Genomic DNA, 10,421 nt, shown 5'->3' with positions numbered 1-10,421 from the left:
GGGACCATTATATTGAAAAAGAGTCAGTGGGGGGTAGGGGAACCCGCCACCTACCCGCTGCCTCTAAGGGCGTTGTCGGCAGCGGGCAGCCGGCGGGCATGCGACTGCCCGCCGGGCACCCGCTGCCCGGCATGTCGCCGCCGGCGGGTGGTCCCCCACCCGCTGGAGATTCCCAATTTGGGATGGTGGTTTCCCCGTTTGATGTTTCCCCGACCCTCGTGGTGTCCCAACGGACTCCGTTTATCGTGCCTGAGTCTAGTTTGATGTTTCGGGTACCATTCGTAGGATAAAAGAATCTTATGTATTGCATGCTAGTTGAATTGGTACCCCATTGGCCTAGGTGAAAGAAGTATGAACCCCTTAGGATTATTCCTATTATGTGGACGACCACGCATAAGTTTCATTATACGTTTCCTCCCCTTTCCCAATGTGTTAATGTGGGTTGCATGTGCTTGCTATGTGTTATGTTTGCATGATACCCCAATTTGGTTGCGATCAAATTGGTTATACATGAGCCGCGGTTCATAATCTGGTTACGATCAGAAATACACTTTTGGACTGCGGTCCACCGTTTGGTTGCGGTCAAACGTTTTACATGAGGTGCGGTTCATAATCTGGTTGCGATCAGAAATACTTTTGGGCTACGGTCAAACGTTATGATGAGCTGCGGTTCATCGGTTGGCTGCGGTCAACCCCTTCGTGCTGCGGGGCCGTGTTAGCGCTATATGCGCTGACCCTCATGTATGGGCATGCGATTGGTCCTGTGGCGCCACCAAAGTGTGCTTATATGATAAGATAATGATTGAATGATGATATGAATGATGAGAAATAAGCTTTTGACCTTAGGATATATGCTAGTGTCTTTATATGTTTGATTATAACTGTGGAATGTGCTTGTCCCTACTTGTCGAGTCTATTCCTGGTTTTAAAGCTAGAGTTTCCTAATAATAATAATAACAATAATAATAATAATAATAATAATAATAATAATAATAATAATAATAATAATAATAATAATAATAATAATAATTGTTTTAAAAAAATAAAAATAATAAAAATAATAAAAAAATAATAAAAGAAATAAAATTAAAAAATAAAAATAAAAAAAAAAAATAAAATGCATGGGGAGCCGAACGTTCGGCTCCCCTTAGTTTTTTCACTTTTCTCACATCGGTGGGAAAAGTGTTATGGGAGCCTTGAGGCTCCTATAAAAAGTCGTCGTTATATCGTGGACCGCGGTGCATGTGCACCGTGGTCAAAACGGCGTCGTTTCTTTAAGTAAAGAAACGGCGCGCCGTTAGTTTTAACAAAGCGCACATTTTTTATATGTTAATTACCAACTGACACTACAGTATATCTAAACCGACACTACCTCGCGTATTATTTTTATATTATCAAATGAAACTGCAGTTATATCAAAATGATACTGTAGTTGTGGTGAAATGAAACTGCAGTGTATATAAAATGAAGCTGAATAACATTTCACATATTTGAGTGTATATTGTACAATGATGCTTTAATTATATCAAAATGATCATGTAGTTGTGTTTTAATAAAACTATAGTGTATATAAAATAAAATTAAATAACATTTTCACATATTTCAGTCTATAAATATCGTATGAAATTGTAGTTATATCGAAATGAAACTGTGGTTGTGTTGAACCGAAACTGCAGTGTATACAAAATGAAACTGAATAACAGAGTTACTTTTTGCGTAAGGGTGCCGAACAGCAGGAAACAGATGTCGTTTCTTTTCATTCGCGGTGCACGATATAATTTGCCTATAAAAGGAGCCTTAAGGCTCCAATTTAAAAATTAAGCTTGTCCATCCGTTGATGGGTAAGCAGTAAGCCAACGAAACTGGCTCTTGTTATTCAAGGAGTCGAAATGGTTCTACAGTAATTTTTTTTAAATATAGTTAGGGAAATCATTCTCAAAAACGCTAAGTAAAAATATTGTAAATTGCAATATTTGCATTTTCAGTGGTTTGGAACAAATTGTTCTTTCAAAATGTTGAATAACCAAAACACTTTCTTTAGCATTTTGATCTTTGGGTTACATCATATTCATCAATTGTCCAATATCTTTGGGTTACATTATAATTAAAAAAAAAAATTACTACGTCTAAATTCCTTAAATTAGGAATTTCTTTATCCATAATAATTTATTCAACAATAATGGTTGAACTAAATAAACACTGAGCAAAACACCTAAAGGACCGGTAACGTTGATTCATTCATTGATCTTGTATATATGTATATTCATTAAATATATTAGAACCCTTTGCAATAAAAATTAGAATTATATTGTGCACTTGAGCAAATAGTAATTTTAGTCCCATGAGTATTAGCAAAATGACAGTTTTGGTCCACATGTTTAATTCCTACCAATTTTTATCAACGACTAATGGATATGTTTTAGTACCAATTTTATTGTTTTAGTGCCAAAATTTATCACACCAGTCACCCCTCTGTTTCAGATATGCCAAAATATGAAATTATTAAGGGTATTTTCAACGTTTTCAATTCACAGTTCTCATCAAATTAAGGTAGGATGAGAAGGAGAACTGCGAATTGGGATCGATCTTAGGGTTTAAATCTCATTATTCATGCTCAATTTGGAATCTTAAGCTGAAAAGGACGAAAATACCCTTAAAAGTTTAGATTTCGCATGTCTTAAACCATTGAGTGACCGACGTGATGAATTTTGACATTAAAACAATAGTCGTGGATTAAAATTGATACTAAAACAATAGGCTTGGATGAAAACTGGTATAGATTAAACATGTTGACCAAAACTATTCTTTTACTAATACTGGTGAGATCAAAATTGATATTTGCTCTTGTACATTTATATTTTATATATAATATGCAACAGTAATTTTTTCAATAAAATTATTTTTAACTAACCAATCTCAGCTTAAATTATTTTTAAAAACTTAAATTTATGAAAAAAAAAAAAAACACTAAAGTCTAATATAAAAGTCTTCGTCATTGGGTCTTCCAGACTCATTTTGTTAGTATTAGTATAGATTACAGTTTGTAGTATTTTTTTTTTGAAGGTCAATGTTGCGATTGTATTAATGAATCAAAGTTGAAATAGCGTCAGGTGGGATAGCATCCCAGTACATAGCTTGATCCTGTGTAAATGCTAACGAAGCTAAAGTATGTGCATGTAAATTAACCTGTCTAGAGATGTAATTTAAAGCAATACAATTAAATAAAGACATAAGTTTTTGCATTGGTCAATCGTGACCCCAACGTACGAATGGATCGGCGTGTGATGGTGCCGGATAATCGTAGTCAACTCCATGCAATTCGTGAGTAAACTTACTGATGTGTTGTTCCATTCAAGTAACCAAGACAGTGCTTCCTTGTATGCCTGCGCCTCCGCCATAAGTGGTGAGAAACAAATTGGTAATTTGCCATTCCTTGCTGCCACAAAAGAGCCATCTGGCGCTATTAATAATATGCCGTATGTAGCCTCGCCTGTGTCGTGACGGAAGCCCGCATCCACATAACACCGTAGATCCCCTTCCCCCAGTTCGGTTAATGGCACCGACGCCGCAACCGGCTTGGTACGGTAGTCCTGGGCAGCGCCGTACGCCTGAAGTGCTGCGGCTGCTGCTCTGGCGAATTGGGTAGGCCGCGTCATAGATCCCTTCCAGACAGCCGAATTTCTGGCTCTCCAAATATAATATAACACCACTACCATCAATCGGGTCTGCTCCTCCGTCAAGATCGCCAAAGCCCCTTTTAGCCATGTTGTAAAAGAGTCTGCAATAATATTAGTGATAGGCAATTGTGTTATATTCCAAACAAGTCTAGAATATTCACAGAGCACTAAAGCATGTAACACATCTTCATGATCTAAACCACACATTGGGCATATTGGGTCCACCTCTACCCTTTTAAATATCAAGTTAATGGTAGTTGGCAAAATATCACATATGGCTCTCCACAAGAAAGTCTTCCATTTGTGGGGGACTTTTAATTTCCACAGTTTGGAGTATAATGTCACGCTTTCCCCAGATTCCCAGATGACTTAAAAAGTCTTCGTCTTCACGTCTTTCCATCTCAAGTCGGCAAAATTATTGTGTGGACCGTGGTCTACATGACTACACAGAGCTGTGTGAATCACGGTCTAAAATATCGTCGTGAATATTATGAGTAAAAATAATGTACATTATGTGTTAGAATAATGTACATTACGTGTTTAGAATAATAAAACATCTAGGGTCCCATAATGTATATTATACTTTAAAATAATGTACAATATACTATTGAATAATATATATTATTATGTTTTAAAATAATGTATATTATTAGTTATAAAAATATATGTTGCAACGCGGTGTACAAAAAAATAAAATTAAACAAAACAACGTTGTTTTTAGACCGTGGTCCACACAACTGTATGGACCACGGTCCACGCAATGACCATTGTCTCAAGTCTTCGTCTTCAGGTCTTCCCCATCTCAAGTCTTTATCTACGGGTCGCTAAAAGTTTTATATGCATAACCTACAATCTAACCTTTTAAATATATTTAAATTTTAATCTAATGTTGAAAAATAAAATTTATATATACTTAGACATTATATTAAAAACAAAAATTCAAATTTTAAAATTATAGTTGATGGTATTTAATAGACCGGGTGGATATCGGGTAATGGGTACGAAAAACGTATTGAATTGATAGGACATAAAACCCTTGAAATAATATTTAGGAGCATTATTGTGTGAACCATAAATAAAGAATACATTATTTGTTCACATAAAATGCATTATTTGAATACTGAAAATACATTATTTTGTATACTATCAAATAATGTACATTCAGTACAAAAATAATGTACTTTTAATATATTCAAAATGTATCTTATATTCGGGAAAAGTTCACTATTTGAGTATTAAAAGTACATTATTTTGTATAATTTACATTTAGTACACAAATAATGAAATTTTAGTATATTAAAATGTATTTTTTTTTATAGTCCACACAATACAGTGTAAACCATGTTCCACATAATAATTTGTTGAAATAATACAAACTAACTGCAAGTATACGGCAAATTATGCCCTGGAAACGTGTTCACCAAAAATGGTGAACACAAGGCCAAACGACGTCGTTTTTAGGCACAAAAAAAAAAAAAAAAAAAAAAAAATCGCGGATGTGGAGTTAACGGCGCGCGTTGATCAAAATTAAGAATTTTCTGTTATGAGATTATGAATTTTCATAAAATTCATAATCGCATAACAAAAAATTCATAATCGCATAACAGAAAATTCATAATCGCATAACAGAAAATTCATAATCTCATAACAGAAAATTCATAATCTCATAACTGAAAATTCATAATCTTATAACAGAAAATTCATAATCTCATGGTTCCAAAGTGAATGTGTAGGCATGTTTCCAAAGTGAATGTGCACGCATAGATTCATAATTTATGAAAATCCGTAATTTCGGACGAGAATGTGTAGGCATGGTTCCGAAGTGAATATTCATAATTTATGAATGTTCGAAATCATTGCTCACCTCAAATTAAAGTGAAACCGCAAAATGTGAAAAGATAGAAGAAAAGTCACGCAATTAATTAAGAAAAAAAAAAAAAAAGATAACGGTGTACTAACACGGTTCCATGGCATAACCACTCCAAGTATACTAAATATACAAAGGAAATGAATTTGGCCCAAGGGGCCCAACTACCAAGCCAAAACATAGGGTAATTTATATCATGCACCACGGCGCGCGTTGCATTCTGGGCCCAGATGCAAAACAACGTTGTTTCCATTTTTTTTTTTTTTTGAAATTTCGCTACCCAGTGTTTGACAGTTAATTTTCTTTATAAAAAAAATCTCATGTTCAAAAATTTACATAATATTATACTAGAATACACATAATTGTATACATGAATGTCCATAATTATATAACAAAATACACATACTTTTTTTTTAAAAAATAATACGCATAATCTAACATAATACATAATAAACATAAACTTTTAACATAATACACATCAACTCTTAACATAATACACAAAAATTTCCTGATTCGGATGTACATAATTGTATAAAAAAAATGTACATAATTGTATAAAAAATGTACATAATAAAAAATATACATAATTGTATAAACAAATATACATAATCATGTAAACTTCCTATCGCGCCTCCCAAAATGACGTTGTTTTGGGAGGCGCGGGGCGCACAGTGCGCCGTGGTGCAGGGTATAACGATTGCAAACATAGGGTTGGATTACCACTATTAACTAGCGGATCACAAAGACAACTAATGTACTTAGTCGTTGACTGAGGGAGAAGTGACAAATTATGCTGTGGACACGTGTTCACCATACGCATGGTGAACACATGGGTAGATCCATAGTTTCTATCCTGTAGATTCATAATTTTGTTTTTCATTTGTTGTTAACGACGTTTCTCTCTTCACAATTGCATTATTTCGTCATCGCAGTACAGATATTATGAAACTACAGTACAGAAATTATGAATCTACAGTATAGAAATTATGAATCTATAGTATAGAAATTATGAATCTATAGTATAGAAATTATAAATCTACAGTATAGAAATTATGAATCGATGTTCATATATCCCAATTGTTGAACTCTGTATTCACAAATCACATAACTATATTATGAATTTACGGTATAGAAATTACGAATCTACAGTATAGATGTTATGAATCTACAATATAGAAATTATGAATCTACAATATAGAAATTATGAATCTACAGCATAGAAATTATGGATCTATCCCGTGTTCACCATGCGCATGGTGAGCACGTGTCCACAACATAACTTCCCGGGAGAAGTCAAGAGAGAAGAAGAGCATATGATCATGGTTTGAACGAGACACCCCCTGCCTTTTATACTACTCCCACCAACTGTCATGTTCTCCAGCCAAACATTTCCCCGCGCGCCACGTCACAAAGCATGTTCAGGTCTTCTCCAATTACCAGAAGATCGCGCACATAACCTCACCTTGCCACTTCACCTAAGTTGTCTGTCCGAGCGGTTTCCCCCCTCCAACAAATAGCCTTGCACTCCCTCAAGTAATTCACCATAGTTGGCCAAACTAAGTCACGACCATCTCTGTGCCAACAAACAGCCAAGGCAAGCTAGTGAGAGGCGAAAATGCGCCATGACCGCAAACCCAAGAGCGGTCCACTCCGATCAGCCCGGTCCCCACGAGGTCCATCACTTGCCGATAGACCGAGATACGGCATTAGGTTCACCAGTTGACGCCCCCACGGAGTGAGCCAATCTCTCCTCCCCGCCATTCGTTTTTTTTTTTTTTTTTTTTTTTTTTTGGATTTTGCTTCATAACGCGCTGCCAAACGTGCCCTTAGCCCTCTTTCTAGAAAAACCTTGGCAAATTATGCCGTGAACACGTGCCCACCTTGCAAGGTGGGCATGATTCCATATCCATATTTCTATATTGTAGATTCATAATTTCTATATTGTAGATCCATAATTTCTATACTGTAGATTTATAAAATTTATATTTTAGATTCCAATTGTTGAACTCTGTTTTCACAAATCAAAGAACTATATGTTCATAATTTGATAACTATACAGTTTAGAAATTATGAATTTACAGTACAGAAATTCAATCATGACTTTTGTAGAGTTTTAAAGACTTTTAAAATGATAGATTTTAATAAACTTTGATTGACTTTCATAGAGTCGTTCAAAACTTTTTAAAACTTTATAAGACTCTATAAAAGTCTATATAAAAAACATTTATAGACTTTTATCAACTTTTTATTTTAAAAAGTCTACAAAAGTCATTGAAATTCTAAATTGAATACATTTATAATTTTCTTACAAAACATTTATAATATATCATAAAATTCTTCTTATTATATAGTTCTTCATTCACAATAACATTCTCAATATTATTATTTTTATCCATAGTATGCTGAGACTTATATGCTAATTACTTATATATATTATTAATAAACATCAACAAAAAAAAAAAAAACTATTTCATTAGAAATTCATAACAATATTGAACAATAAAATTTATAATAAAAGAATTGATCAAATAAAATATTTAAAAATATAATTACAAGTTCCATAAAATAAAAAAAAAATAAATTCTAATATTAATAATATATATATAAATTATACTTCATATATTGCTAGGCATCACGCAAAGAACTATTATTTGCAATAGCAATTTGAGACTGCGAACAACAAAAAGGTGCTACTGTTTGCAATCTCAAATTGTTGTTGCGAGATACCGAACAGTATCTCGCTATTCGTAGTAACCTGTTGTCAAAAAAAAAACAATATATATATATATATATATATATATATATATATATATATATATATATATATATATATATATATATATATATATATATATATATATATATATTACGAATATAAACATAAAAAAATCAAAATATATAGTATTTATATGAATATTATGAAGCATATACTAAAATTTGATGATGAAAAATTTACTTTGTTCATGTATTTAGGAAGAATTAGAGAAAGTTAGGGATGAAAAATTCATAGAAAAAATAAAAATCAATATAAACAAGCAATAATGAAGTAAAAATAATATTATTTCGAATTTTTAGAGAAAGATTGTAAAGTTCAGGAGAGAGAGAAAAAATGGTAGAGTTTAGGTATGAGGAAAATATAGGATAATGAATAAAAAATAATTTTATTAAATTTAGATAGGTTTATAAAGTTTAAATAGGGAGAAAAAAATGAGTTTAAATAGAGAGAGAAAACATTCAGAGTTGTTAGAAAGAAAATTTTGAAATCTTGGGGTTGATGGTTGGATTTCAACTATGTATATTTGAGAAGGAAAAGTCTACAAAAGTCCTAAAATTAAAAAGTTTACAAAAGTTCATAACTTTTTGAATACCACATGACTTTTAAAGACTCTTTAAAAGTCTTAATCGAATACCACACGACTTTTAAAAGACTCTTTAAAAATCTTGATTGAATACCGCCTAACTTTTAAAGACTCTCTAAAAGTTTAAATTGAATACCTCTAAACTTTTAAAGTTCATAAACGTCATTAAAACTCTACAAAAGTCATGATTGAATACACCCCTCTATATGTTCATAATTTGATAACTATACAGTTTAGAAATTATGAATTTACAGTATAGAAATTATGAATCTACAATACAGATATTATGAATCTGCTGTGTCTTAATTATGAATCTACTGTACAGAAATTATGAATATACTGTATTTAAATTATGAATCTACGGTTCAGAAATTATGAATCTAAAGTATAAATTTTATAAATCTATAGTATAAAAATTATGGATCTACAGTATAAAAATTATGAATCTACAATATAGAAATTATAGATATAAAACCGTACAATGTAGGCATGTGCTGACCGCATAATGTTCCTAATTTGCGTGATCTCACTCTAATTATTCATTGAATCGTACCCCGGGGCCATCAATAATCAAATATAAAAGAAACTAAACTATGAAAAAATGCCAATCCTATCTTCTTTGTCTTATTTGTTATTTATTTATTGTCAAAGTAAATCATCTTTCTTTCTTTATTTCTTTTTTTATAATTTTCAAATTAGCTTACTTTTATTGTAGGTTCCAAATATATACATTTTATTTATTAATAATATTAGTTTTTTCTATACGCGATACGCAAAAACATATGCCTAATATTTATACTTTTTAAAATAATTAACAAATCCTTACTAATTAAAATCTATATGAAATCAAATTTATTTATTATAATAATTCAATATATAAAGTCTACAAATATTATTAACATTAAAGAATATAAGAAAACATATGGTGGATGCATGTGCATGGTAAAAGTAATGGAATGGTATGGCTATTTGTGTCCAAAAAATTATATAGTACAACTTTAAAAGCACAATGTACAAAATAATTAGCATTAAAAACATGGACATAAATGAGGGATATAACTTTGATGGAGACTTATTATGTTTTTAGAAATTGGACATTTATACATCGTATACTAATTTTAATTTAAAATTTCATGATCTTTTTTTTTTGGAATGCTGTTGGCTCTATTATATTGTAATATCTGTTTAAACATACTTTCTCAACTTAATGAAGCACAAAGAATCAACAACGCCGTCACTAAGGCTCGATCTAATGACCTTCCACATGTGAGAGGTCACTACATGCCATATGAGCACAAGATGCTTGACTCATAACTATGGTTGCAATAGGCGCTAGGCGCTAGTCGGGCGCCCGAGCAGCGCCTAGCGCCTAGGCGGAATCTAGGCGGGGGCCAAAAAAACAGTGACAGACTTGCAGTTTGACAATTTTAATGAGGTTATTTTCAACATTCAATCAAATAACACATCCAAATAAATGAAATAATGATAATTCACAAGTCATAACATCAAAACAATATT

The sequence above is a fragment of the Ipomoea nil genome, unplaced genomic scaffold (assembly GCF_001879475.1).
Source record: "Ipomoea nil cultivar Tokyo-kokei standard unplaced genomic scaffold, Asagao_1.1 scaffold3238, whole genome shotgun sequence".
NCBI lineage: Eukaryota > Viridiplantae > Streptophyta > Magnoliopsida > Solanales > Convolvulaceae > Ipomoea > Ipomoea nil.
The sequence above is the reverse complement of the archived record's forward strand: the minus strand, read 5'-3'. Positions refer to the sequence as shown.